At 45.7% G+C, this 14,272-nt stretch overlaps 1 protein-coding gene across 1 annotated transcript in view; it reads left to right on the top strand.

Annotated features, from left to right (window-relative positions):
* Positions 1-5,973: 5,973 nt before the first annotated feature.
* The window catches only part of LOC137636007 (uncharacterized), a 58,753-nt gene continuing 50,454 nt past the window's right edge, over positions 5,974-14,272 (top strand). Inside the window, exons 1-2 of the mRNA XM_068368455.1 lie at positions 5,974-6,079; positions 6,859-7,036. The gene's annotated coding sequence lies outside the window, so the exon portion shown is untranslated. The remainder of the gene's footprint in view (positions 6,080-6,858; positions 7,037-14,272) is intronic.

Raw genomic sequence — 14,272 nt, 5'->3', positions numbered from 1 at the left:
TTTTGACGCGATGCGTTAGTTTCCGCAACCCACGGCAGTCCCCACCACGCACCACCACTCCGCTTTGGTTGTTGCCTGCTCCCACACTCCGACTGCGGTGAAGGTTGACGATGCACCCGTTTGCCTACAACCTGCCACGGTTGTGCGCCCAGCATGGCTGCCTGCTCCCACACTCTTGTTGTGAGAGCTCCTCCACCCATGCGCAGTCGACCCTGCCAGACGCATGCTGACTCCCACAGACACACGGAGCACTCCGTTGCCGTGCGTGAGCTACCACAAGCTGCCGTGTTTTGACACGGTGTGTCAGCCTCCGCAACCCACTGTGGTTACCGCCACTCGCCCGCAGCAGACTAGTCAGTCAGGAGTTGAGGCTTCCCCACACAGCTTTGGTTGTTGCCAGCTCACAGACTGTCAAGCAGTTACATGACGTTGCCTTCTGGTCTGCTACTAATGCACCAGTGCTGTATGTCCTCACGCACCTGTTGTGGTTGACAGTTCAGTTTTTGACAGTTCACAGACTGTCAAGCAGTTACATAACGTTGCCTTCTGGTCTGCTGCTTTTGCACCAGTGAGACCCTCACTGAGATAACCTAGCTTTTCTCGGACATGGTTCCTGTAGATGAGAAAGTGCTGTTCTCCCTCCTTCTGATATTCCTTTGAGGACTCTGTCATTTGGAGAGGAGCCTTAAGCTGCTTAGCCTCCTATGGACTTTAATTAAAGCATAACAAGGCTTCCAGGGATGGTAAATGGTTCCGCTTCAGTCGCTAACCCCGTCTGTTGCCACACCTGCTCCCTTAGACCCTAATGGGCTTTGTTGCAAGACATGCAGTCCAAGCTTGTGTCCTTGATAGAGGATTTTTTACGGAGAAGAACCTTCTAGCCAACAACCTTCCTACCGGTTGGTTGTACGCCCTGTTGACGCTGAGGTATCCTACTCACGTCCGCCAGTTGAGATGGTTCCTCCACCGGTGCGACCCAGTGTGGGTTGCCAGTCGCACGTTGACGTTAAGCGACTCTCGGAGGTGGTTGTGGACGTTCAGTGTGTCACTAGGAAGACGTTCAACAACCAGCAGAGGTGACTTGTTGTGACGCAGTGCGGCAACCTCAGCAACCCTGTAGGGGGTTGACTGCACAACCCAGACAGTCTAGACAGTTTCGGGTTGACGCTGTACTTCCTCGCGTCCCCATGGTTGACAGTTCACAGACTGTGCAGCAGTACCATGATCTTGTGTCCGGCTCCGTCACGCATCCACCAGTGCGACCGGATTCAGCGAGTCAGACGTTGCCCACTTCGTTGCCGTTTCCTCATCAGTTTCGGATGAGGAACTCTCTGATGAGGACATTGCTGAACAAGACGATCAACCCCCAGCCCTGCTATCCATCCAGAAGATGCTGAAGAAGGAACACTGCCCTGTCAGGCTGTGGATGAGTCTGGTTAGGACACTGTCATCCGTGGTTCAATTTGTGTCACTTGGAAGACTACACCTCCGTCCTCTTCTGTATCATCTAGCTTTTCACTGGAAAAGGACAAGACGCTAGAAGCGGTCTCGATCCCGGTTTCCGGAAAGATAAAGTCTGGTCTGACTTGGTGAAAGGACTTTATCAACCTTTGAAAGGGTCTTCCCCTGACTGTTCAGACTCCCAACCACGTTCTCTTCTCGGACGCATCGGACGTAGGCTGGGGTGCGACATTAGGCGGTAGGGAATGCTCGGGATTATGGAACTCGAGTCAAAGGACAATGCATTTCAACTGCAAGAAGCTTCTGGCAGTACGTCTGACCTGGAAAAGCTTCAGGTCTCTCCTTCAAGGCAAAGTGGTGGAGGTGAACACGGTCAACACCCTGCTTTGACGTACATCTCCAAGCAAGGAGGGACCTACTCTCTGACATGGTACGAGTTCGCAAGAGACCTCCTCTCCTGTTCAACAGGTCTAGACTTTTCACTAGTAACGAGGTTCATCCAAGGCAACTTGAATGTCATAGCAGATTGTCTCAGTAGGAAGGGACAAATAATTCCAACATATTGGACCCTCCACAAGGATGTATGCAAGAGACTTTGGGCCACCTGGGGCCAGCCAACCATAGATCTCTTCGCAACCTCGAAGGAGGCAACCAGAGCGATTGCTAGAGCAAGGAGAACATCCACCCTTAGAGTCTACCAATCGAAGTGGGAAATCTTCCGAAACTGGTGCAAGTCAGTATCCGTATCCTCGACCAGTACCTCTGTAACTCAAATAGCTGACTTCCTCTTATATCTGAGGAAAGAACGATCTCTTTCAGCTCCCACTATCAAGGGTTACAGAAGCATGTTGGCATCAGTCTTCCGTCACAGAGGCTTAGATCTTTCCAACAATAAAGATCTACAGGACCTCCTTAAGTCTTTTGAGACCACGAAGGAGCGTCGTTTGGTTACACCTGGTTGGAATTTAGACGTGGTTCTAAGATTCCTTATGTCAGACAGGTTCGAACCACTTCAATCAGCCTCCCTGAAAGATCTCACCTTTAAGACTTTTCCTGATATGCTTAACCACAGCTAAAAGAGTCAGTGAGATTCATGCCTTCAGCAAGAACATCGGATTCTCATCCGAAACGGCTACATGTTCTACAACTTGGTTTTCTAGCCAAACACGAGCTGCCTTCTCGGCCTTGACCAATATCGTTCGATATTCCAAACTTATCGTATGGTTGGAAATGAACTAGAAAGAGTATTATGTCCTGTAAGAGCTCTTAAGTTCTATTTTAAAAACCTTTACGAGGCCCGTCTGAAGCTTTATGGTGTTCAGTTAAGAATCCATCTTTGCCTATGTCAAAGAATTCTTTATCCTATTTTATCAGACTGTTAATACGAGAAGCTCATTCCCTTCTGAATGAGGAAGACCAAGCTTGGCTGAAGGTAAGGACACACGAAGTTAGAGCTGTCACAACTTCCGTGGCCTTTAAACAAAATAGATCTCTACAAAGTATATTCGACGCAACCTATTGGAAAAGCAAATCAGTGTTCGCGTCTTTTATCTTAAGAATGTCCAGTCTCTTTACGAGAACTGCTACACTCTGGGACCATTCGTAGCAACGAGTGCAGTAGTGGTGGGGGCTCCACCACTACAATTCCCTAATTCCAGAACCTTTTTAATCTTTCTCTTGAAATATTTTTGGGTTGTCCGGAAGGCTAAGAAGCTTTTCGCATCCTACTTGATTTGGCGGGTGGTCAAAATCATTTCTTGAGAAGCGCCTAGATTAGAGGTTTTGATGAGGACCTTTAGTATGGGTTGCAACCCTTCATACTTCAGCTCCTAGGAGTCGCTCAGCATCCTATGAGGATCGCGAGGCTCAGTAAGGAAGACGTACTTAAAAAGGCAGAGTAATTGTTCAAGTCGTCTTCCTTACCAGGTACTTATTTATTTTATGCTTGTTATTTTGAATAACTGCTAAAATGAAATACGGAATACTTAGCTCATAATAATGTCAACATGTAATGCTGGTCTCTACCCACCCCCCTGGGTGTGAATCAGCTATATGATCATCGGGTAAGTTTAATATTGAAAAATGTTATTTTCCTTAGTAAAATAAATTTTTGAATATACTTACCCGATGATCATAAATTAAAGGACCCACCCTTCCTCCCCAATAGAGACCCAGTGGACAGAGGAGAAAATTGGTTCTATGTTGACATCGAGTACTTGAGTACCTACTTGACAGATGGCGCTGTTGATGTACACCCCCACCTGTATAGCGATCGCTGGCGTATTCCGCCCGTAGGTTTTTTCTGTCGGGCAGCAGAGCTGACAGCTATATGATCATCGGGTAAGTATATTCAAAAATTTATTTTACTAAGGAAAATAAAATTTTTCCCCATTACATTATAAAATATTTTGGGGCTGTCTGTAGCTTTTGGGGACAGGGCGATATCTTTCTTATTACTAGCCATATCGTATTTCATTATGGGGAAGATGTTCTTTACAATGATCTAACATACCATAATATGATGTTATTTTATCGTTTTGAATAATAGCACAATTTACCTTTACCACGGCAATATTTTCTAAGTTCAGCATGGTCCGAACGCAAGTCACGGGTAGCTCCTGCTTAGTTTCCAACTTTCCCGATAGATAGAGCCCGTGTCATCCCAGTCTAAGAAACGTTCGGTTTTACAATTTAATACTGTCCCGTCAATCTACATATTTACTGCCTCGTTAAGTTTGTAGTTTTTAGGGACACGTCATTTATAGTGATACTGCTATGATAATTATCATGAATTGTTAGGTTAGGAAAAGGTCGTTACAATGCGTCGTCCGCTGAAGCCACGGCTAACACTCGATCGTAAAATTTCCCGCAAGCATTGTTTCCTGCCTGACTATAATAACACCCGTTTGGCGGCGCTGGGTTCGCCTTTCAGCTGGTGGCGCAAGCTTGAACAGTTATCGATGTTCAGACTTATGTTTTCGCTAATTCCAACAATCTTCATTTTTAACCTCTTGTTAAGATTGTTAATTCGTTGGGACACGTCCTAAAATTATGCAGAATACTATTTTGTTTTATATACAACCAAAGGTTAGGCTAGCCAACATCTAGTTAAGATATTTCGGTAGATAAAGCCAGTGTCAAACATAGCAACCGAACTAAACCTTTCGTTGGCCGCGTGATTTCAAATTTTTAATCCCCCCCCCCACATGACCCGAGATTGACCTGGAGTCGACCCTTTCCAACTCTAACCGCCGTAATGGATGTTCATATCGTTGACTACCACACACTATAGGTGGTGGGACTCAATTGAAGGAAAGGGAAGGATAATTTTATGCTCAAGTAAGGATTAGGTTACTTGTCTGGAATATTTTGATAAACCATTCAAACTATGGTTTGGAATACAGAGTTCCAGGTTGTTTACTAAAGTAATTAAACATAAAGTACTGTTGTGTAGATTGGCTTCGAGTTAATATCTTGTATATACCTGCTTGATACGCCTTTATGCTGCTAGAAACTTTTCAAAGAACAATTTCCACAAAAAAAAAAAAAACAAGTATGTGCTACTCTCCTAATATTTACATTCACTCTCAAGCATTGATTTTTGGATCTAATTCCTTGTGCGCTTCTGTGATCAAATTTTAACAAGGAATGTCCGAACATTTTTGGATAGCAAGTGATTATGGACCCTCAGCTCCCAGAACAAAGTAGGGACATTACATCAGTTTAAAGGTTTAAAGGTCGCTCATGAATGGCAGAGGCAAGGGACAGTGACATTGCCCTAGCAATCAGGACAATGCCCTAGAGACTGACCATATATTATATGATCTGCGCCCAAGCCTCCTCTCCACCCAAGCTAGGACCAGGGAGGGCCAGGCAGTGGCTGCTGATGACTCAGCAGATAAACCTATAGGCTCCCCCAAACCCCCCAACCTTAGCTCACAAGGATGGTAAGGTTGCAGACACTAATGGCACTAACGAGGCTGTACGTCTCTTACTGGACAACAATCTATTCTCTACTGAACTGTCTTCATCTAATTCTAGTGAAGGGTTAATCAAAAATTGAATTAGACTCTTGGTCTTAAAAACATGTTGGACCGAAGTCTTTAAAACATTTTGGACCTGAAGAAAGTTGAAAGAGACGAGATCATATTATGTTCTCCAAAGCTTACCTTAATTCCTGTAATTCACTCTGCTTTTAGCCAATGCCAATTCCAACAGAATGCTAACTGTCACTGAATGGCGTAGATGACCCTCTACGTACTACTTGAGCATATTTTAGACCTGAAATATTATTGTGAATACAGTATATATTTTATTATTGTTATTATTATTATTATTACAAGCTAAACTATATCCCTAGTTGGAAAAGCAGTAGTTTTATTTATTTCTTAATTTTCTTTCACCACTGGGCTATTTCTCCATGTTGGACCCTTTTGGCCTATATAGGTACACTGGATCGTAAAAGTATTGGTGCTAAGGGATTTGATGTGTACTGAAAGAATTCATTTAAGTGCAGGTGTCGTGGGAGGGAAGGGTTAGTATGCCTGGCTGTGGGTGCTTCGGAAGGACCGAATGTAGTTACTGTATACTGAAACTAAAAGTTAATGTCGGATAACAGGTGCATATATGTCTGTCTGGTGTGATGGAAACATCACAGTCAGTACTCGAAGTCATTGTTGAAACACTACCATATACTGTATGTTAGTAAGGGGATATTAGCAGTAGTCGTTTTATGGGCACCCCTCGACATTAGACCTAGCAAAGTTTGGGATGTCAGACACTTATATTTCAGTGACTTTCGTACTGTGGTCCAAAATATTTCATGCAAATTGGCACCGATAATTTTTCAATCCAGTGTATTTAGACATTAAGCAGATGGTTAAGAGCACTCATAACTCATCTTGCAACTTGAAGATGTAATAGCTTATCTTATAAGAAAAAAATTTGAATTATGAAACCTCTTTATGTCTATGAATATGGAAATACAGATTATTTTGTTAACCCTTTTACCCCCAGGCTATTTGGAAATTTCCAACCCTTAACCCCTAGGGGTTATTTTTTTCCCAGCACATTTTGCAGTATATATTTTTTGAATTGCTCTAACAGCCTTAATTTTTGTCACAGAGAGGTCAGGTTGGTCTCATTCTCTTGGAAAATGCCTGAATTTTCTCAAAAAATTATCAAAAATATGAAAAAAAAAAATTTTTATAGCATTTTTTTGCAAGGACGTACCGGTACGTCCATGGGGGTAAAGGGATGAGTTTTGTGAAACGTACCAGTACGTCCTTTGGGGGTAAAAGGGTTAAGATTATGTTTATAAGTTTAATTTCATTGGAGTAAATTCTTGGGACATAAGATTACTTTTAATGTAAACTTATTTGCTTTTTCTCCCCTCAGAGCTGTGCACCTCTACGCTCATAGATTTGTCGGTATTGTTGGGCAGCACAAGAGATTCGGTGTTGAGAATATATCGGTCTCATGACGTCATCTTTTTGGCTTCCTGTGCCGTGGATGACGTGATACGATTTGGAACATTAGTTACCTGTAAGATGTCGAAGTGGATGGTACATTGAAGGTAACGATAATTTTTTAAGTAATCATCATAGTTTCAGATATCTGTCTGTTTTAAGTTTGGCAAACTATCCTGAAATATGGCTATTTATTCTGAAACCTGGCTGTTTGTCTTCTGAAATTAATTTTGTTCCGGCATAGATACAAACCCTCCGACAAATTTGTTATATTACTCTAAAATTTTCAATATTAATCTTACCCGATAATCATGTAGCTGTCAACTCTGTTGCCGACAGAAATCTACGGTCGGGATACGCCAGCGATCGCTATACAGGTGGGGGTGAACACAACAGCGCCATCTGTGGTCAGGTACTCCAGTACTTCTTGTCAACACCACCTCAATTTTTCCTCTGTCGTGCCTCCGGCTAGACCTACATGGATACGCTGTTGATTCTGGAGTTATTGTTCACGATTTGGTGATGTATTTGCTCTAGAGTTTAGCCTTCGCTATTCAGGAAGCTTTATCATTAGCTTAGCAAGTTTTTTGGAATTAATTTGATTTAATTTTGGTGACGAAGAGAGTATGAACTCTCTTTCACTTTTAAATGGCCGACCCTTCCCTTAGTCGGAAGGGTTGGTGTCGAAGAGAGTATAGACTCTCTTTCTTAATTTTGCTTAACAAAGTTATAGATTTATTTTATATCTCTCCGCCTTTTATAGGCCTCTTCGATTAACTTCCTTTTATTATAAACATTGAGCCCGTCATTTCGTTTTTACCTGTTAACATTTTATGCTATTTTAATGTTTTTGAAAGAATTTCTTTGATAGTCTCGTACTGTTTTCAAAGTTGAACTAACGTTTTGTTTTGTCTCTGCAGTTGTTGACGTTCAGAACGTTCAACTTGCGCTCTATCGTTACGATAGAGAGAGAGTATTAACGGTTTCACGTTGCAGTAAGAGTAAACCGATTCTAGCGTTTTGTTCATTCTTTCTTAGCTTAAATGGTTTTAATTCTAATAAAGGAACTTTTTATTTGGGAAATCTTTCAGTTTTTTTCCTTTAACAATAATATGTTTTAACGATATATATAATTGGGCTCATCTCTCAGGTTCTAAGTCAAAAGAGAGGGAGAGAGAGATAGAGACGGAGGGAGAGAGAGGAGGGTAAACGTTTCGTTCAAGCGGGTAACGTTGTTATCGTTTTTGCTCTTCTCCCTAGTCTCTTTAGGGGAAGAAGGTAAACGTTTCTAGAGTTTTATTCTTGTTCCCAGGCTTTTTGCGGTGAGAGATTTTAAACGTAGTTTATTTGATCTAGTGTTTAGTCTCTTTTCCAGCCACTGAATTATTTATCTTTCATTATGTTTTTCTGTTACATTGTAATACTGTTTTCGCAATTACTAACTTTTAATGAAGGATAGAATTGCGTGTTTCAGGTACAAACCACTTAAAGTTTCGAGTTCAGTGAAATAAGTGCAAACAGAAAATCAAAAGTGATAAAGTGATAAGCGCAAAGTGTTACAGTGTTGCGTTCGAGGGTTCGTCTGTTCGTGCCAGTTGTTCGCCTAGTCTGGGACCTCTTACAAGCTCCCAAGCCCAGGGGAGAAGTAACGTCGAAGGACTTATGGGTTCATCAGGCCTTGATCGACGAACAGACGTTTCCCTCCGTGGTTTCGGGTGTAACCAACTCACGTAGCCGACGTGATCACCCCACCCACACAAAGACGAGAGAGCCCATTTATTCCTCGTCTGCGGAAGAGGTTTCTCGCAGAAACCATGGACCAAATCTTGCAGCTTTTAAGTGCAAGTCGGTCCCTTCCGCGCAAGTCCAACTCCTAGGCGTAGCCATTAGCACTGGGTCAGTTCGGACTTGCTGCAGTACGACAACTGCACACCTCCCAGAGAGGCAAGGTGGTACCGCAACAGGCAATAACTCCGTCTGTTGCCGCACCAGCTGTTTTAGACCCTCAGTCTCAACGGACAGTAGCTCCATTTGTTGTTGTCTTTCATAGACTCTAGTGGTCTATGCTGCAGACAATGCAGTCTCAGCTTGTGGTGTTGATGCAGGAGTTTCAGGCAGAGAAGGTTAGCACACCTCCTCCTGCGAGCGCTCCTCCACCTCTGCGCAGTCCACCCTGCCAGACGTATGATGTTGAGGCTCCTCCTGCCTCCATGCGTGAGCTGCCGCATTGGGAGTTGCCAGGTACCAGCGCTATGCAGCAACCTCCACTTTCCTTGAGGCAGGAGCCTCTTGCTATGCGGCAACCTCCTCAACCCTTGAGGCAGGAGCCTCATGCTTTGCAGCAACTTCCTCTAACCATGAGGCAGGAGCCTCATGCGTTGAGGCAACCTCCTCCATCCTTGAGGCAGCAGCCTCATGCGTTGCGGCAACCTCCACCATCCTTGAGGCAGCAGCCTCATGCTATGCGGCAACCGCCTCAACTCGAGGCAAGAGCCTCTCTCTGCGCAGCTACCTCCTCAACCCTTGAGGCAGACGCAACTCTTGAGGCAGGAACCTCATGCTATGCGGCAACCTCCTCTAACCATGAGGCAGGAGCCTCATGCTATGAGGAGCCTCATGCTATGCGGCATCCTCCTCAAACCATGAGGCAGGAGCCTCATGCTATGCGGCATCCTCCTCAACCCATGAGGCAGGAGCCTCATGCTATGCGGCATCCTCCTCAACCCATGAGGCAGGAGCCTCATGCTATGAGGAGCCTCATGCTATGCGGCATCCTCCTCAACCCATGAGGCAGGAGCCTCATGCTATGCGGCAACCTCCTCTACCCATGAGGCAGGAGCCTCATGCTATGCGGCATCCTCCTCAACCCATGAGGCAGGAGCCTCATGCTATGCGGCATCCTCCTCAACCCATGAGGCAGGAGCCTCATGCTATGCGGCATCCTCCTCAACCCATGAGGCAGGAGCCTCATGCTATGAGGAGCCTCATGCTATGCGGCATCCTCCTCAACCCATGAGGCAGGAGCCTCATGCTATGCGGCAACCTCCTCTACCCATGAGGCAGGAGCCTCATGCTATGCGGCATCCTCCTCAACCCATGAGGCAGGAGCCTCATGCTATGCGGCATCCTCCTCAACCCATGAGGCAGGAGCCTCATGCTATGAGGAGCCTCATGCTATGAGGAGCCTCATGCTATGCGGCATCCTCCTCAAACCATGAGGCAGGAGCCTCATGCAATGCGGCAACCGCCTCAACCCATGAGGCAGGAGCCTCATACTATGCGGCATCCTCCTCAACGCAGCATGAGCCTCATACCATGCAGCATGAGCCTCATCCCATGCAGCATGTGCCTCATCCCATGCAGCATAAGCCGCACGCCATGCAACATGCTCTGCTTACCTTACAGCATGCTCTACATACAGCATGCTCTGCATACAGCATGCTCTGCATACCTTACCGCATGCTCCTCAGTCACACATCTTTGGTTGTTGCCAACTCACTAGACTGTCAAGCAGTTTCATAACGTTGCCTTCTAGTCTGCTGCTTTTGCACCAGTGAAACCCTCACTGAGAGAACTTAGCTTTTCTCGGATATGGTTCCTGTAGATGAGAAAGTGCTATTCTCCCTCCTTCTGATATTCCCTTGAGGACTCTGTCATTTGGAGAGGAGCCTTTAGCTGCTTAGCCTCCTATGGACTTTTATTTAAGCATAACATGCTTCCAGGGAGGGTAATGGTTCCACTTCAGTCGCTAACCCCGTCCACACCTGCTCCCATAGACCTTGAGCTTTGTTGCAAGACATGCAGTCCAAGCTTAGTCCTTGTTAGAGGATTTTTTGTTTACGGAGTCAGTGTGTCACTGGGAAGACGTTCAACAACCAGCAGAAGTGACTTGTTGTGACGCAGTGCGGCAACCTCAGCAACCCGATAAGGAGTTGTCTGTACGACCCAGACAGTCTAGACAGCTTCGGGTTGTCGCTGTACTTCCTCGCTTCCCCATGGTTGACAGTTCACAGACTGTGCAGCAGTACCATGATCTTGTGTCCGGCTCCGTCAGACGACTGGCTTTTAAGAGCTCCCACAAGTCGTCGCTGTCTGGAGATTCTCAGATGGACTATGGATCTGACCAAGGAACTGGGCCTCCTGGTCAATTTTGAGGAGTCCCAGCTCGTCCCATCCCAGACCATTGTCTACCTGGGTATGGATCTTCAGAGTCGAGCTTTTCGGGCTTTTCCGTCGGCCCCAAGGATCTACTAAGCCCTAGAATGCATCCAGAGCATGCTGAGAAGGAACCGATGCTCAGTCAGGTAGTGGATGAGTCTAACAGGGACACTTTCATCGCTGGCCCTGTTCATCGAGTTAGGGAGACGCCACCTCCGCCCCCTTCAGTATCATCTAGCGGCTCACTGGATAAAGGACATGACGCTAGAGACGGTCTCGGTTCCTGTTTCCGAAGAGAGGAGGTCTACTCTCACGTGGTGAAAGAACAGCTTTCTTCTCAAGGAAGTCTACCTTTGGCTGTTCAGAAACCCGACCGCCGTCTCTTCTCTGACGCATCAGACACGGGCTGGGGTGCGACTTTGGACGGACAGGAATGCTCGGGAACATGGAATCAGGAGCTAAGGACACTTCACATCTATTGCAAGGAGCTGTTGGCGGTTCATCTGGCCTTGATAAACTTCAAGTCCCTCCAGCTTAACAAGGTGGTGGAGGTGGACTCTGACAACACCACAGCCTTGGCTTACATCTCCAAGCAGGGAGGGACTCATTCGTGGAAGTTGTTCTAGATGGCAAGGGACCTCCTCATCTGGTCAAAAGATCGAAAGCTCACGCTGGTAACGAGGTTCATTCAGGGCGATATGAATGTCATGGCAGATCGCCTTAGCCGGAAGGGTCAGGTCATCCCCACAGAGTGGACCCTTCACAAGAATGTTTGCAGCAGACTTTGGGCCCTGTGGGGTCAGCCAACCATAGATCTGTTCGCTACCTCGATAACCTAGAGGCTCCCGTTGTATTGTTCTCCGATTCCAGACCCAGCAGCAGTTCACGTGGATGCTTTTCTGCTGGATTGGTCCCATCTCGACCTGTATGCATTCCCGCCGTTCAAGATTGTCAACAGGGTACTTCAGAAGTTCGCCTCTCGCAAAGGGACACGGCTGACGTTGGTTGGCTCCGCTCTGGCCCGCGAGAGAATGGTTCATAGAGGTACTGCAATGGCTGGTCGACATTCCCAGGACTCTTCCTCTAGGAGTGGACCTTCTACGTCTACCTCACGTAAAGAAGGTACACCCAAACCTCCACGCTCTTCGTCTGACTGCCTTCAGACTTTCGAAAGACTCTCAAGAGCTAGGGGCTTTTCGAAGGAGGCAGCCAGAGCGATTGCCAGAGCAAGGAGGACATCCACTCTCAGAGTCTATCAGTCTAAAGGGGAAGTCTTCCGAAGCTGGTACAAGGCCAATGCAGTTTCCTCAACCAGTACCACTGTAACCCAGATTGCTGACTTCCTGTTACATCTAAGGAACGTAAGATCCCTTTCAGCTCCTACGATTAAGGGTTACAGAAGTATGTTGGCAGCGGTTTTCCGCCACAGAGGCTTGGATCTTTCCACCAACAAAGATCTACAGGACCTCCTTAGGTCTTTTGAGACCTCAAAGGAACGTCGGTTGTCCACTCCAGGCTGGAATCTAGACGTGGTCCTAAGGTTCCCTATGTCATCAAGATTTGAACCTCTCCAATCAGCCTCTTTTAAGGACCTCACATTAAAAACTCTTTTCCTCGTGTGCTTGACAACAGCTAAAAGAGTAAGTGAGATCCACGCCTTCAGCAGGAACATAGTTTTCACATCTGAAACGGCTACATGTTCCTTGCAGCTCGGTTTTTTGCTAAAACGAGCTTCCTTCACGTCCTTGGCCTAAGTCGTTCGAGATCCCAAGCCTGTCCAACTTGGTGGGGGACGAACTGGAGAGAGTACTTTGCCCAGTTAGAGCTCTTAGGTACTATCTAAAAAGGTCATAACCTTTACGAGGACAATCAGAAGCCTTATGGTGTGCTATCAAGAAGCCTTCTCTTCCAAGGTCTAAGAACTCAGTTTCTTACCTATTCAGGCTCCTGATTAGGGAAGCACATTCTCATCTGAAGGAAGAAGACCTTGCTTTGCTGAAGGTAAGGACACATGAAGTGAGAGCTGTGGCTACTTCAGTGGCCTTCAAACAGAACCGTTCTCTGCAGAGTGTTATGGATGCAACCTATTGGAGAAGCAAGTCAGTGTTCGCATCATTCTATCTCAAAGATGTCCAGTCTCTTTACGAGAACTGCTACACCCTGGGACCATTCGTAGCAATGAATGCAGTAGTAGGCGGGGGCTCAGCCACTACATTCCCATAATCCCATAACCTTTTTAACCTTTCTCTTGAATACTTTTTATGGGTTGTACGGTCGGCTAAGAAGCCTTCCACATCCTTGTTGATTTGGCGGGTGGTCAATTCTTTCTTGAGAAGCGCCGAGGTTAAAGGTTGTGATGAGGTCCTTTAGTATGGGTTGCAGCCCTTTATACTTCAGCACCTAAGAGTCGTTCAGCATCCTAAGAGGACCGCTACGCTCAGTAAGGAAGACGTACTTAATAAAGGCAGAGTAATGGTTCAAGTCGTCTTCCTTACCAGGTACTTATTTATTTTATGTTATTTTTGAATAACTAATAAAATAAAATACGGGATACTTAGCTTCTTTGTTAACATGTATGCTGGTCTCCACCCACCACCCTGGGTGTGAATCAGCTACATGATTATCGGGTAAGATTAATATTGAAAAATGTTATTTTCATTAGTAAAATAAATTTTTGAATATACTTACCCGATAATCATGATTTAATTGACCCACCCTTCCTCCCCATAGAGAACCAGTGGACCGAGGAAAAAATTGAGGTGGTGTTGACAAGAAGTACTGGAGTACCTGACCACAGATGGCGCTGTTGTGTTCACCCCCACCTGTATAGCGATCGCTGGCGTATCCCGACCGTAGATTTCTGTCGGCAACAGAGTTGACAGCTACATGATTATCGGGTAAGTATATTCAAAAATTTATTTTACTAATGAAAATAACATTTTGGCTACATAACATCTTGAGATTTGGCTATTTATTATCCCAAAATAGGAGGTTTTTCATCCTGAAACCCAATGGTGTTTCATCCTGAATACATACGTACATATACCATGGCACTTCCCCTAGCAGCAGTAGGGGACTCAGCAGTATGAAGCTTCATCTGTGGTGGAAATGTGGGAGGTTGGGCTGTGGCACCCTAGCAGTACCAGCTGAACTCGGCTGAGTCCCTGGTTGGGCTGGAGGAACGT

Source organism: Palaemon carinicauda, unplaced genomic scaffold, assembly GCF_036898095.1.
Source record: "Palaemon carinicauda isolate YSFRI2023 unplaced genomic scaffold, ASM3689809v2 scaffold21, whole genome shotgun sequence".
Taxonomy (NCBI): domain Eukaryota; kingdom Metazoa; phylum Arthropoda; class Malacostraca; order Decapoda; family Palaemonidae; genus Palaemon; species Palaemon carinicauda.
Note: the sequence above shows the minus strand (reverse complement) of the source record. Positions and strands in the feature narration are given on the sequence as shown.